The 16,123-nt window shown below is 43.9% G+C and overlaps 1 protein-coding gene across 6 annotated transcripts in view; it reads left to right on the top strand.

Moving 5' to 3' along the window:
- pacsin3 (protein kinase C and casein kinase substrate in neurons 3) overlaps positions 1-16,123 on the top strand; it is a 45,794-nt gene that overhangs the window by 4,448 nt on the left and 25,223 nt on the right. For 3 of the 6 annotated variants that reach the window (XM_040119193.1, XM_040119106.1, XM_040118793.1), the window contains exon 2: positions 2,634-2,697. The exons of 2 other annotated variants lie outside the window; for them this stretch is intronic. The gene's annotated coding sequence lies outside the window, so the exon portion shown is untranslated. Of the gene's footprint in view, positions 1-2,590; positions 2,698-16,123 lie in introns of all 6 variants that reach the window. One more of the 6 variants, XM_040118879.1, reaches the window with a different exon arrangement.

Here is a 16,123-nt window from a genome sequence, read left to right on the forward strand (position 1 = left end):
CATTCTTGTTTTACTTAACCTGGTACCGGACGCCCCCACTCTTTTTTTTTTTTTTTTTCACAAGCCTGAACATAATACAGCCAAAGTAAAAAGGTGACTGTTCTTCAACCCCTTTTGATCACAGCCACAACCCTGGTCTCATAACCAAGGTAGCTCTCAGAATGTCAGAATGAGTGTTAGCAATACTGAAGCACAGTTACAGAGGCACGGACATGGTAAAACATGAATCTAAGGCCCATAGTGGTTCACGTTTGTGTGGAGCCGTAGCCACAAACGTGAACCAGTTCTGCGTCAGCAGCCGTTGCAGTGTTACGAGGATCCTAAAAGGCTTTGTGCAGATCGAATCGGGAGACTTGGAGCCTTCAAACAATGTGTCATTCTCTTAGGTTTGTGCAGAGACTAAATCCAGCACAGACCAGAACACGCCTAAAGTGGAGCTGCCAAGGCCGAAGCGTCCCACAGGTGGGAAGGTGTGTCTTTTTAGGTTAAAGGATAAAGGAAACTTTGGAGAAATAATCACCAATCGTCTTATGGATAATTATTGACCGATAGTACTGCAACGACAGTCCAAAACCCACAGAGAGTCAATAAGACCGAGAGCAGCCTGGAGCCATCAAATGCTTGGCATTTCTTGCTAACCCATCGGATCCATTGTTTACCTACAGAGAGAAGAGAGGGTGCGGTTTTTCTTTCACAGGTTCTCGGCTCCGGCTCCGGCTCCGGCTCCGGCTCGTGAAACGTTTCTCATTCAACGCCGGAGTCAAATTAGAGCAGTGACCCAGTCACCGTAATGTGAGTCACTCAGGAAAGCAAGTCTCGCTTCAGAATGAGTACGAAGCGTTTTAAATCCTGAGGCTGTGGTTGGCTGCCGTGATGCTCGGCTGTCGCTTGCAGGTTTTAGGTCAAAAGGAGCTCGAGTATCTGAAGAAAGCCTCACTTTAAGTAGCCGTAAATATAAATCTATACAATGCAAAGTTTCTAATGATGGGACAAAAATTGCTCCTGGCACCAAAGTGTTCGTTTTTTTTTTCAATACGATGTCAGGATGTTTTCCCCACACGACTCTGTATGTTGTTACTATTTCCCAACAGCATGACTGTGCTTTTGTAAATTTCAGAAGCGAGGACGTCGTAAATAAAGACACTGAGATAAAAAAAAACAAATTTGAGACAGAAGAGGAATGCACTTTTTTTTTTTTTTTAATTCATATGTCTGATTCACTTTCCTTTTGCACGTTAGAGTTTATGTATATTCAGGTCCATACGTTATGAAACCTTATTGATGAAAACTACCAATTTTTAGATCCTAATTTACTACAAATAATAGACTTCAAGTACAGTGGTATGGATTTTTTTTTTTCTTCCAAGCAGATATTGGTTGTCACTCATTTAACTACAGTGTTAAAATCAATCTGCAGAGACTTTTTTTTTTTTTTTTAAATGTGTTGGAAATGGGTCATCACAGTAAACCAGGGTTTACTTTATCACTGTGTTGCAGGGTTGTTGTCAGTGGGGACTGATGTAAAAATGTGTCTCCAAATGTCCGGCAGATTTAAATGTCTAAATAAAAACAAATCAAACAAAGAAACAAGGAAATATATATGTACAATAGTATGTATTTTATTTCATCTTATTTCTTGGTTTGTTTTTGTTTAGACATTTTTAATCTCCCAAACTAATCCGCAAAAAATTTCTTTTAAAGTAGCAAGCGTTTTTCTGTTTAACGACTAGTTTCATTATCGATGTAATCTGACGATTATTTTATCGACGAATTTCTTTTGTGTGTAAAATGCTAGAAAATAGTGAAAAAGGCTTGTTACAGTTTCCCTCAGATCTGGGTGACATCTTCAGCAGGCGAAGTTTCGGTCCGACCAGCCCTCGGAAAATCGGTTCGAGATTCAGTTTACTGTGATGTGTGACAGAGAAAAGCATCCAATCATCATATCTGAGAAAAGGAGGAAATATTTGTCATTTTTGCTTAAAAAAATTACTAAAACCATAGTTTATCAAAAATTAGAGATTTAATATTAGTGTTGCAGCTCAAATTGAAAATATATGTAAATATATGTAGTGTATTTCATCTTATTTGTTTGATTTTATTTTATCTGGGCATTTTAAATTATCCAAACTAACGTTGAACAAAATCCCTTCTTTTTTTAAGCAAAAAGTTTTCCTGTGAAGCACCTTGATCCGTCTTTGAGCGTGGTCAGAAATGTAAAGCGATTGCTGTCGTGGACCGGCTGATGCTAAATCACTGGTGTGGTCTCTCTAAAGACCTGACACTCCCGTCCCAACTCATTGCCCGGGGAGGTAATTTTAGAGGTGTGAGCTAACTGCGCTGACCTCCTCCCCCTGGGTCTCCGGCTGTTTCATTAACCCTCCACTACGGGCTCCATGTGTGGCATTTCACCGCGACTCCCAGAATCTGCCACATTCCAGGCAGCGTTGAGCCATATAACGGGGCTGCTGGTCCAGCCCGGTCTGAGCGCTGTCGGTCTGCGGGGGGATCTAACCGCATGCTGCTGGCTGCACCGCCGTCTAACAAACCTCTCTGTGTTTTTTCCCTTTTTGCTGTGGCATCTGCTCCCGAGGGATCCTCCTCTCTCCGTCTGTCCCTTTTTACACGTCTCTCAGGCCCGCGGAGACAAAGGCTGTCTTCTGTTCGGACATCTGTCCGTCTCTGTTTTTGTCTGATAAGGTAAGTGCTGCTGTCACTCTGGGCTCTGCTCTTTGTCTGTGGCCGCTCTGTTTTGGTCTTGTGGGCTATTTCTGTTTTTATATTTACTGTTCGTAATCATGCTTATTGTGCTCCTGTCAATAACTCTCCTGCACACTTTAACATCATGGATGCTTTATCTGTTTTGCACGCAACACTCCAGTGACATCCACGCGGCTACTTCTGCCAGCACCTGCAGCGAGCCACATATAATCCTCTCGGTATCTTGATTTGCTGAGTTAGTTGATGGAATCAGTCTGTGGCCTCGCAGAGCCCAGTGATATCTCTTAAGCGGGACTGCAACTAATGTTTATTTTAATCAGCCAATTATTTTCTCAATTGATCGATGAATTGGCTTTAAAATGTTAAAGGTCAGAGCCGACGGTGACGACATCATTTGGCTTGTTTTTGTCAAACCAATAGTCCAAAAGCTAAATTAAGTTTTTAAATTCAATTCGCTACGTCACATATGACAAAAGCAACAAATCCTCACATTTGAGAAGCTGAAAACCAAAGAATATTTGGCCTTTTTGTTTGAAAAATTACTGAAACGATTCTCAAAAAGTTATCAATCAACTTTCTGTTGATCGACTAATCGACTAATCAACTAAGTGTTGCAGCTCTACTCGTGCGTCTCAAGACATTCGTTGAAATATGATTGAGCCTGACCAGACACTTCACACCAGACCAGTCGATGAAATAGGAGGATTTTCGAGGTAATTACTTGACTCGCCACCCATCAAAATGTCTGAACAGCAATTGAATCTAATGGTGAAGATATAAAATGAGGAACTACCTATTTCCTGCCCCACATTTATTCCAGTTCCGAATCCCTCGTTCAATTTTTTTTTTTTTTTGTTTTTTTTTCCCGGTGGTTTGTTTGGTGGGGAATGAAGGCATCTGTTGGTGGAAAAATAAATAAAGTAAATAAAAAAGGGATTAACTGTCCCTCTTTGTCGTCAAATATTGGATTCGGCAGCCGTTTCATGACTTCGGTGAAATGTGACCCCAGTGTCGCTGAGTTAGCGTGTGTGTTTGCACAAGCCACCTTCTGGCCACGGAGCCTTTTACCTATTTTACTCACTCGGAACCGAATCCAAAACGGAACCGGCCATCGAGACCCAAAGCCGATGCTGGTCGTATCACGGCGTGCTCGAAAAGACAGGCGGACCCCGATAGCCGCAGCGTGCGCAGGCGCGTCAAAGAAACGCGCTGAAGTCTTTACGCAGCCCGGTTTACGCAGCCGGCTCCCCCAAAATGCTACTGCCCGTAATGCCATGCGATGGGACACATGTCACGATCAGCATGTCATGCGCCAAATGTTTCTTTCTCCAAAACTCGAACGCGGTTTAATTGTTTACAAAACAAATTATACTGTAACTAGAACAGGTTTTCTGGTGATAGGTGCGTCTTCTGTTACGGGACTCTAGTCTTGTCTACACCCACCGTGACTCACCAATTGATCGACCCGCTAAGATGCCTTGAACAAACAGAAACGGCGGGTGTCAGGGATGTAATGACGCCGTCCGTGCCACACCTGCCGCAGGGTTCAAGCTGTTTCATTAGCCTTGTTTCCACAAGGCTAATGAAACAGCTTGCGGGCAAAACTCATCCAAGAAGCGATTCACTCCAAACCCCTTGGTGTACATTTGAGAGAGATTTTACTCCCTCGCTTAGGAGGACGGTGGCCTTCAAGGTAACCATTAATGCGGTAACTTTTGGCCAGCGTTCCATCATTTTGTACTCATTGTGAGCATGCTCATCCTTTTCTCTCTACGAACAGCGAGTCCCTCACGTCGGAAGGACACACAGCAGCGCTCTGGTACGCGGCCGGTTCTCGGGCTCTGATACACGGCCAGCTGTTGGCAGAGCAGCAGCAGCCGGAGCCAAAAAAAAAAAAAAAAAACAACCACATGGCAAACCGCTTCTGTTTATGGCTGTTCGAAGCCCCCGGGGCCTGATGCATACCTACGTACCCTCAGAAAACCGAAGCTCTGCTGGAATGCAGACGTAGCAGAGGAGCTTACGGACTTAACGCGCATGTAGTTCTCCACGTGCTCTATAGGTAGAGGCGCATAGACCCGGGCCGGGGCTGCAGGGAAAGCTGTTGGTGTACATTAATCAGATTAATGACCGTGAGTTTTCCAGTGGAGCTTATGAGGTCTGGACCTGCCTCTCTATCTGCCACTCCCTCCTCATCCCTCCCCTCAGCTGGTCTCGCCCCTCCTCCTCTTCCTCGCTGGCCTGACCCACTTCTCTATAAACCACCAGCCAGAATCTCCTTCTGTCTCATTACACGTCCCCCCCACCACCACCACCACCACCACCACAACCACCACCACCTCCCACCTCTTTAGCAGATCTCTGTGTTGTCTGCTGGATGACAGAATTTCATGTCTGTGATCCTCTTTGTGTTTCTGAACTGACATGTCCGGTTGTATTAAAGAGAAACTGAGAGATAAATTGTGATGTTAACAGTCGTATGCACCGAATTGGGGGAAATCAGCTTTACTTTTTTTTTTTTTTGCGAGCAGAAATCTGATGTGGAAACACAGATGACAGGTGCAACTGGGGCTGCAGGTACAGATTATTTTAATCAGTGATTATTCTGCCAATTATTTCCTCAATCGTTTGGCCTGATAAAGATTAGAAAATAATGAGAAATGACCGTCACCGTGTCCAAGAGTCTGAGGTGACATATTCACAGTACTTGCTCTGATATGTATTGTGATATAAGTTGATTATTTTAAGATATGCAGCTCCAAATAAAAACTTAAAACGGAAAACAACTATTTTGATAACCGATTAATCGTTTCAGTAATTTTTTTTTTTTTAAGCCAAAATGCAAAATATTAGACTGGTTCCGGCTTCTCTAATGTGGGGACTCGATGCCTTTCTTCGTCACACAGGACAGTAAACTGAATTTCATTTGAGTTTTGGACAGTTGGCTGGACGCAACAGGATACTTGAAGACAGGTTAATCGCTGATGAAAATAATCATTAGTTGCAGCCCCGCTCGCCGCTTCCTGAAGAACAGCAGCTGTAGTCAACACGGATCCGATTAACGCGGAGACCCGCAGTCGCGGCATGAAAATCGCATTGAAATGTCAATGGGAACTCGTCAAACCGCTCCTGCCGCACAGTCCACCTCTCCACTGCTGAACTGTTTTTCAGTCCAGTCAAAACCCGACCGTTGCGTCGCTAAATATGCGACTAAGTATGAAACCTTTCCCACCCACACTGTGAGAGTTTGGGAGTTTAATCAGACTGAATTGCCGGTAGGGCAGCTGCTAACGACGACTATTATGATCAGTTAATCTGTTGATTAGTCATTTTCTTCAATAATGTAATGTGTGAAAAATGTCCAACCCAGTTTCCCAAACAGCCCAAAACCACAACCCCCCCCCCTGAGTTTACTAATATAAGAAGGTGGTGGGAACCGTAAGATGTAACTGAAACCAGAACATTTTTGACACATTTTTCTTAAGAAATGATTCAGACTGATTAATTGATTATCAAAACAGCTGCTGATTATTGTTCTGTCAAGCTTTGTGAGTCAACGTGTGCAGCTGCCTGCCACCATTTTTGCCTTTTTTTTTTTTTTTTTTTTTTTTTTCTGCCAAAGATGGAGGATGACGTCCCGATTCTTAATCCTGGCTACAAAGCTCTGATCGGCTCAGTTGTTTTTTTCCAACTGGGGAACCAGCTGTCAACGAGCACAGCACCAGACCTTTCCGGGATCCGTGGGGGGGGGGGAATCTGGAATTGATTCCGCAGCGATCCAGAGGTCCGAAACACGAAAGTTTCTCAGTGGATCGTTCCTTTTTAAATATCGGGCTTTACTAATGACAGGTGTTTAAGTCTGTGGGATGAGACAGCCCCACCTCAAGCACAAAGAGAAGTAGAGGTGTAGAATTCTGTTGTTAGTGTCCTTTCGATAGGGGGTTTATTCAGTGGGCTGGTGTCCATGTGTGGCTGCATCTGTGTTTAAGCGTTTCTCCTTCATTGAGTTGAGCTCCACAAACCAGCTCCACATGCCCTTTTGAGCTGTGTCTTGTTACTGTGTTGTGGAAACAGCATCAAAAGCGTCCTGTGTTTTGCTTGGCTATCAAACCGCCTCCTCCTTTTTCCTCCTCTTCCCTGCCTTGCTGTGCCTCTTCAGCTCGTAAACGTCTGCCTCTGCATTTCTTTCCCCCACAGAGGCGTGAGCGGCTCTCAGCTCATCCCAAACCGCGTTCGCGTTCTCCCGCACTTCCTTCGTCACATCGCTCATCTGTCCCGAACTTCACCCCCTGGTTCCTCTCGTCTTTCAGTCTTTCATGGCCTCATTCCTTCCATCACTTTTGCCCTCTTTACAGGGCTCCTGTTCTCTGTCGGTCAGGCCTGACAGTCTTATGGCCTGTTTGGGATCAAGGATCAACCTGTAGCTTTTGGACAGCTAAGCTGTAACATGAAAATCCCACGTGTCGCAGGACACATTGTTCCTCTTGTCTCCGAAGGCAGCTCTTTATGACTCAGGCTGATTGTTTGGGCTCGTTGTCCTGCAGCAGAATGAATTTGGGACCGATCACATGCCTCTCTGATGGCACTAATGATGGAGGAGAATCTAAACATCTAAAGTGCGTAAAACTCCTGCGCCAGTAAGATGTATCGACACAAAGCGACCACAAAGATACACGAAAAGGACCGCAAAGGGACAGACAACGACAGAGACATAAAACAACCACAGAGAGACGCAACACGACCATAGAAAGACACAATGACTACAAAGACATGCGAAACGACTACACACAGGTGTCATTTATAGCTGCTTTGTGTATCAGTTTGGGGGTGTTGCTTCTATAGAGGAGGAGTGGGGGGTCTTTGGCATTACAGTGCCCAGGGGCCCATTGTCACATAATCCATCCATGGATCTCTGCACCTCCAGATGGTGTGTGTGTGTGTGTGTGTGTGTGTGTGTGGGGACTGAGGGGACTGAACCCAAGTTCATGATCACTGATCCGGACAATGTAAACATTCTCTAAGAACACACACACAGAACCATGGGGGGGTCTCATGGTCTCTCCACATAAACCAAACACAGCGCTTTCAGCTGACCGTGGTGACGCTCCTCGGGCCAGTGGTCCATGCCCCCCACCCGTGGGTTACTCTAACTGTAAGAATATGTACTAACTGGCCGTGATGGGTCAGTATCCCTTCACAGCCTGAGTTTTTGGCCTCGGCTTAGTTGACTCCAGTAGTTTCACCACTCGTATCCACAGATACAATCAGATGACGAACACAAACCGTGAGCGCAGGTCAGTGTACGGTCGCCTTTTCACTCCGTCCTCCTCGATGGCTAGATTAGATAGACAGAGATTAGAGACACACAGACTGTACCTATTCACGTCACGGTTTATGGGACAGTCCAAACGGTAAAGGGGTCGGTATAGAGAGCTGAAGTCCTTACGTCCCGCCCGGTCTAGCCTCCGTTACCTTTTGTCGCTCAGTGAAATCTCTCATTCAGTCTTTCTGAAAATCAGTCTTTCTGAAAAAAAAAGACGTGTCTGGGGTTTACTTTCCAAATGAATCCTTAGTGATTTTAACAAAGTTAAAGAACCATTACTTTGCGAGCGCAGAAAAAAAACTACAGCTCCCATGAAAATACAAGTGCAGCAGTGCGGGTACTTACATAGTCATAGTAACCCGGTTTTGTTCATAAGTAATCTTTCAGCTTTCTAGTTGTAGTCTCTGCTGTCAAAAAAAGGTCTCCAGCGTTCGGTCCTCTCTGTCCTGCTGCTGTTACAGGCGAGTCTGAAATATCCGTCACCCTTCGACTCGCTCGTGGACTCGTCTCCTCTGTCGAGCTGCGGCTTAGCGTGAATATATAAGGCTTATGGGAAATGGTGTTCGTTAAAGGCCGCTAAAAACATAAATATTACTGTTTTTCTAAAAACTTTGTCCTTATCTAAACTCGTGAAGCGACATACTGTCGAAAAAGCCTCTGTTCCAAGGTTGGATTTTTAGCTAATAGTGCAGTTACACATGGCAGCGGGATTTTGACTGATATTTTCTTACTTCATGACCAGAACCTCGAAGCTCCCTGGTTCACTCGTTTCACTTCAGCTCTCTATGCTCTGTCGGAAGTGCTTGTTGGTCGGTCAAATAGTTTCAGAGTTTCAGGAACCTGTCTGGGAATCTCCCCATATTTAAACGATGTCGTGTCTCCCACCCTCTCTATGATGTCAGGCTTTTCAGCCCACCTTCGAAATAACTATAACCACCTTGATTTCCAACGTGGTTGGACAACACGTCTTACCAAACTAGTTCTGATCAAGCGTAAACCGACCCATAATTTAGCCAGCTATATACACAGTAAATGTCTATTTGCGTGAAGCTCCGTGTGCACCTTGTTGAGATAGAGATAGATAGATATCTCAGAATAATGTTCAAATTTTAGGTTTGATCAGGCAGTAACGAGAGCAGACCCAGCCCCACTTAACCCATCCCTGATCCTGACCTTTGAACCAGGTAGGGAGGTGGGTTAATACCTGGCTTTTACACCTGCGTGTCTTCTTTACAGTGAGTTTTAAGCCAAGGCAGATCCTGCTCTATGCTAATACTATTACAGTTATTACAATTAGTGTTTAGAGTTAGAATACTGCAGTTACACAGTACTCAGCTCAGGGTACTGTATCCAGCTAATGAGGTCCGTCTGTCTTCTCTGCCTCAGGCAGCACAGAGTCTTAATTAAGTTTACTGCTGGCTGTACATACCGAGTGACTAATGAACACACACACACACACACACACACACACACACACACACACACACACACACACACACACACACTCACTCACTCACTCACTCCTGGGACCTCCTCGGTGTGATCTTCCCTCCTAGCAAACAAACGACGAGTGCTCCATGTAGGTGTGGGTCTGAGAGTGGAAGCATTTTGACTCTGTGAGATGAAGTCATTGCACTTCCAGTAAAGTCTCCACTTCTTTAAACGTCTTTCAGTTTCATATTTGCAACCTAGGAGCTGTGACGTAAACAGAGCTGCCCCTATTTAAGGGGAAAACAACTTATTCGTTTAGAGCCAGCCATTTACTAATATCTGAAATGTAATTATCAAGCTCGTCGACATAACTCAGATTGTCAGGTGAAGCAGGAATGCAGAGCTGTGTGTCATCTGCATAGTATTAAACATGGATGCCATGTTCAGAAATGAAAACATATTGGCAGCAGGATATACGGATACAAATTAAAGGGCAAGGGACTGAACCTCAAGTCACACCGCAAGAAATTTTTTATTTTCTGAAGTAAGTAACTTCAAGTATATTAAGAGCTACGTAGAAATATTCTTAATTAGTCTGTCTAATTTGCACTCTACTTGAGACATTCTTGCTGCACAACTTTTCAAATTTAACGTAGCCTGAAGTTGTGAAAAAAAACAATACAAATGAATTTCCAAAGCCATTAAATGACTTATTCATCCATTTAGTCAGCAGCTATTTGATGGAATGCCAGGAAACTGGGACATTTACTGTATGTTCCCCTATTGATTCAATTCAAGAGACTTTATTTGCCTCTCAAGGGGTGATTCAAGGCCACAAGTCTGCAAACAAAGCCCAAATAGTCAAAACACATACGCACACAAAACAGTCCAAAAATGCAAACATTACACAGAGATAAAATACTCAAGGAAAAACAAAGATCAATCCATAGCTTCCCAACAAATACCACTAAGGCACATATTATGTCAAGAAACAGAAGGGCAGAAGTCAAAATTATTAAAGTTTACAAGTCTAAGGGCCTCTGGAATAAAATCAAACTTCTCCTCTGTATGTTTTACATGCAGGCGATGTAAAACACATTCGTGAAGGCATTAGCGCGGAGTAGTCATAGAGGACATCATGTGTGGGGTCGTTGATAATCTTAGATGCCTTTTTTCAGGACCTGTTCAGTATTACGCTGTGCTAGGGATCTTCGTGTTCTGTCAGCTGCATGTTGGAGCTGAGCTGGTTCCTTTCCCGGGAAGTAAACCGGCAAATTGATGAGAAGTTTAAAATACGGATGAACTGTAACTTCGGTGATTCCCTGACTTTTCCTTTACTGTCATCATCAGTTTAAAAAATCGAAAGTCTTGTTTACTCTAGGTTTTGAGAGTCAGGCCTCAGCACCTGTAACACAGGGCTGATTGTGTTTTGAATGTGGTCGACCGTGAGAGTGGTTTGTTGTGAAATGAGCGGCTGTTTTTGTGGTGAACGGCAGCTCTCTGTTGACTTTTATGGTCAGCGTCTGCACAGCTCCAGCAGGTACACTGCGGCAATAATACAAGCTTAAGCAGCCAGAACCAACATGTTTCCACTGAGCCGCGCCCAGAAACACACACACACACACACACACACACACGCACACACTCATAGACACACACTGCTGTCCTGTAGGGTATAGGAGCAGTAATTAGTGATCCATCGTGAAGTCAGTTTTCTCATAGTCGCTCATGTTCCAGCATGCTGGTGGCATACTTACCTCAGACACACACACACACACACACACACACGATCATCCGTCTGTTGCTTCCACCTGCGCTGTAAAGTCTCTTTCAGCGTGGAGAGGAAATTAGAGCTCAGCTGTCTGAAGGGGTTTAGCTGACATGTCTGAGAGGCGCAATGTTGTGCTGCTGAGCGTCAGTGTTTCGGCTAATCTTGAACGCCGCTCGTGTCTCCTCGGGCGCCTGCAGAACACACCCACCCACGCAGACGCACCTTCGCATACGCATTGAACCTGACGTCTTTCATTCAAGGCTCACCCCGGTGTTGGCAAGAAGCTCAAGTTAAGTGCACACTCTTCCCTCTGTCGTTGGCTGGTCTGTCATTGCAGTCTCGTACTGCGGAGTTTATTTAGACTCGCTCCCACACTGTTCCCTGCGGGGCTCAACAAGGCTACTGTGGTGGTGTTGCACACCAGCCTTCTGCCTGTGCAGAGATGAACCGCTGTTATTTTTGGGAGACAACTGGTTTTTAACACTGAGAGAGAACATTGTGAAACAAAGGGAGGAGGAAAAAAATAACCAGGAACTTCTCGCAGTCTTGTCAAGTCGAGCCCTGCTGCGGAGCGGCGTCTGGCATGGAAGCAGATCAAACTGCATTACAGAGGGATGAAGCTGTAAAAATTAAGTTGCGTAACACAGAGTCTAGTCTGTTTGTCACGTCCCTAATAACTGTTCTGGAAGAATCCACCTTAAATACTTAAAGGCCCACTTAAATTACACTCATGTTCACCAGGTATATCGTTTAGATGTTTGGAGAGAATTTGAGTTGGCAGATAAAACATGTCTCTCTTGTCTCCAGACTTGTTATAATTAAAAATACTTCATACAGAACTTTGATCCAGTGTCTACAAACATTACCGGTGTAAACTTGAGCTGAAAAAATAAGTCAATTAATCGATTAGGTGATCGCCAGAAAAAAATCAATCGACAACAGTCATATTTAATTCATTTTTCTAGTAGAAATACCAAATGTTTGCTGGTTCCAGGCTTTCCAATGTGCAGATTTAATGTTTTTATTTGTCATATGTCACAGTAAACTGAATATCTTTGGGTTTCTGACAGTTGGTCTGACAAAAGAAGACAATTGAACACGTTTTATAGACAAAACGACTGATCGATTAATCGAGAAAATAATCTGCAGATCAATGGATGAGGATAGTAATGGTTAGTTGCAGCCCTAGAGTAAACAAATATAACTTTGACATTTATAAACTTGGATTTTGTTTTATAGTAGAGTTTACATGCAGGTGATCTACAACATCGACAGTAAACGAATAAGTTGCAATTCTTTCTTGCTTTTATCTACTTAAACTAAGGATTATTTATTATTAGAGACAGGCATTTATGACTAATGTATGTATTTGTGTATGTATGTATATGTGTATATGTATATATACATATGACAGTATATTTTATCATATTTTAGTAATAAGTTCCCAATTTTTTTTTTTTCTAATGTGCTCTCATTGGCTGTGTTTGTTTCTAACTTTAAACACAACTTTTCCTCCATATGTTTCACATTAAAAGCCTCCACAAACAGCCATCTTGCCGTGGAGAAAGCAAGGCAAAATCCGAGCAAAAACTATTCTTGATGCAGCTGAACCAGTGATATTGTCTTTTTTTTATTCCATGAACTAGTCTTCCTTGTCAAAACCTGGTTCCTGCGTCACCCACAACCAACGCAGCTCCGTCTTCCAGCAGTACTTTTTTTTTTCTTTTTCCCAGTGATTATTTAAATACCAGGTTTTATTTCAGTGTCTGTGAGGAGACAGCGTTGTCGGTGATTGTCGGCCTGCCAGTGTGTTTACTGGGTTTGTAGTTTCTTCCACAGCCCAGTGAGAGACACCAGTTTCTACATCCACAGTAGCAGCACGTGGTCCAAATTGATTTTTTTTTTTTTCTTGTGCTCCAAGGTCTTGTACTTTTTAGCGTGTGGTGGAGGATGGGCAGGGACTCTGCTTTCCTGACTTCACAGGGGAGCTAATCCCACCCCATGTCGAGCCATTCACTGTGGGCCGGTCGGTGTCGTGCAGCAGGGTTCTGGTTTATTGCAGACAGAGGGTGAGCCGCACTCAGCCAGGACGGGGGTTGCGTGGCATGTTTTCCTCTCAGGTTGTTGTGTCTGCCACAGGAAGCTGTCCGGCCTTGAAACGGGGTCTTGCCCAGTGGGAAGACGGCATGGAGGAAGTGGATGTACGCAAGTCGGGTCACGGCGGACTGTTTACAGGGTTCATCAGCTGAAGAAGTCCCCCAGATCGTGTTGGAGTTCAACTGAATTTCAGCTGCATGTTTGCTCTGTAAATTTCATGCTGTGTTCTCTCTTAAGAAAAAGTCAGTACCCAAAAGGGAGAAATTCATATATTTATATAGGTTTCGGTTTAATGACTGCAGCCTCTTTTTGTGCAGTAACCAGTCAGATTGTTGCCGGTTATTGTCTGTGTAGATGGAGAATCTCCTTGCGTGTACAGTTGGTCCCCATTTTGTTTATCTCGCGCACGAGGACGCACAAGTGCAGTCCGTGTAATGGTGTCAGAACTACTCCACTGACCAACGGGTGGCGGTAACACGCCGAGACATGCTGCGGCGCGCCGGCATAAGTAAGGAAGAAGAAGGGCGTTGTCATTTTAGGTACAGTTGCTTTGTACCGCGCTTGAGTGCAAACTACAAAGTAGTGTTCACACCTGATGCAAACTGTATCCGGGTACACGTGAACTGTACTCGAGACCACACTTTCAGGGGGACCTGATCCGTGTCCGGGTTCAGTACACGGTGCTCGCACGAATCAAATGAACTGGACTTTGGGGTCAAGTGTCCTCGGATCCAGGCCGGGGTCCCTGATGTGAAAGCCCCTGAGAAGACCGCGAGCTAGATGTAAACAATGCTTTGAAATACTCAAAAAACCGGCCTTGAAAGCTGTTTTACGAGGAAGGACACGCATTCAACACATTTGTTAGCGGGTCGAAGGTCAAGGATTCGCGGAACCCATTCTGAGGAGTAACACTCGGTGTAAACATAACTTCTGTTTGTTTAGGAGAAAACTTCAGGGCGCACCTTTTTAAGGTGCAGAACAGGTGGCGTCGTATCGTGTCCCTCCTTCCGTCTTGGCTTTAAGAGGCAGAGACCACAGACACTTGGAAATGATTTGTATCTGCGAGTTTTTATCGGAGATGATTCTGTACAAATGTTTGTGCATCTTCTCTCTGGTGAATGAGATCCATTGTGTCATGTTCTGGACTCGCTGACACAGATTCCTGCCTCAGCAACGGACCGGACGTGTCCGACCGGGCAGTGTGTGTTTTGCTGGACACACACAGCCCAGTTGTGTGCAGAAAGAGAAGTGGGCAGCGACGTGGAGAAAATGGCCCTGTGGGCAGCTGAGCAGTGGTGAAGGCTCTGTGGCTTTCTGTGTCGGCTGACGTGGAGCTGCAGCTTCCCTGAGGGCTGAGACTGTAGAGTGGTGAGACTGGACGGTCAAGGGATTATTGCCCAAAATATAGGACACATTCTTATACCAATGTCCTTGTGTTGTAGGTATTTAGATTTTATTTTATGTTCATTTCACATGGGCTATATTTACATTTATTTTATGTGTTTAATTTGTGTGTTTGTTTTTTTGTTGTGTTACTGCGGGCATTTTTAAAGGGATCAGTTTACTAGTAACAGTTGGTGCTTGAAGAAAACTGCTGGAACAGTTTGTCTGTGGCTCTGGCTTGATGCTCTTGACAAAACAGTCTCGCCTCAGGGTCCATTTATCAGCTGTTCTGGAGCTTTGGATAGTGTCACATGATCTTCCTCGCCAGATGAAGTTTGCCCTGCTTGTCATGGAGTCGTACATGTTTACCCGTCAGGGAAAGACCTGGTCCATACTAGGGATCAAAGGTCAAGATGTTCTGGCCTGTGCTGCGTTGACTTTTACTGCTCCTTTTTATTAAGTTCACGAGTTTTTGCTGGGGAATTTGAAGTTCAGCCCTAAGTCAGATGAGTTTTCTTCAAAGTATCGTGTCCATTAGATTCTATTGTTCCACTTATTTGTTCTTCTTTTTTTTTTTTGGTCAAGAAGTTTTCATTAGCGCTCTTTGAACTGCACTTAGCTGTTTTGAAAGGTGCTGTGATAAATATGTAACTGGTGGATGTTAGTTTTCTTGTTTTTTTTATTTATTTATTTATTTTTAATATAGGTGTGTTTCTGGACATTAGTTCTCGGGAAGTTCCTGGAGCTTGTGGTGGAAAACCACCTTTTGTGATAAATCTGTGGTGGATTAGGTAGCATTTCGTTTTACAGGTCCTGTATTTTCCAGCTAATTTCCTGGAAACCTTCGTCATAATTCCCTAAATATTACCCAATATTTAACTGTAAATTACTTGGATATTTCGGGGGGGAAAAAACCCCCCACGCAGTTTATAAATTTCCCTTTACACTTAGTACCAAGTGTTGGTTGTTGCAGTTATTAAGTACCTGCCTGTTTTATTCAAATTTTTTAGACAAAAACTAAGAAAAAAATGATGTAGGTAAGTGGAAAAATAGTTCATAATCAGGTGTCAATATCCATGAGTTTCCTAGAAAGACAAACAACATTTCGTAATAGCAGATTAAATGGAAAATGTTCCACAATGAGTCAGTGTATTCTACAGCTCTGGTCTGTGGAAATTAGGTAGAAATATGTCTCTAAGTGTAACTGCTGAGTCTGTGAAATTTTATAGCACGGAGTGCGTTGCATTTGTTCGTCATCATCAGTTTGGGACACACAACTAAAGAATTTCCAATGCACCCGAAAACTGCAGGTAAACTTCAGTGAAATGAATATTCCCCGATTGCTAAGGGGATCTATAATGTGTGGCAATATAATGAAGAATCACAATGGGGAAGTTTTG

Source organism: Xiphias gladius, chromosome 1 (genome assembly GCF_016859285.1).
Source record: "Xiphias gladius isolate SHS-SW01 ecotype Sanya breed wild chromosome 1, ASM1685928v1, whole genome shotgun sequence".
Classification (NCBI taxonomy): domain Eukaryota; kingdom Metazoa; phylum Chordata; class Actinopteri; order Istiophoriformes; family Xiphiidae; genus Xiphias; species Xiphias gladius.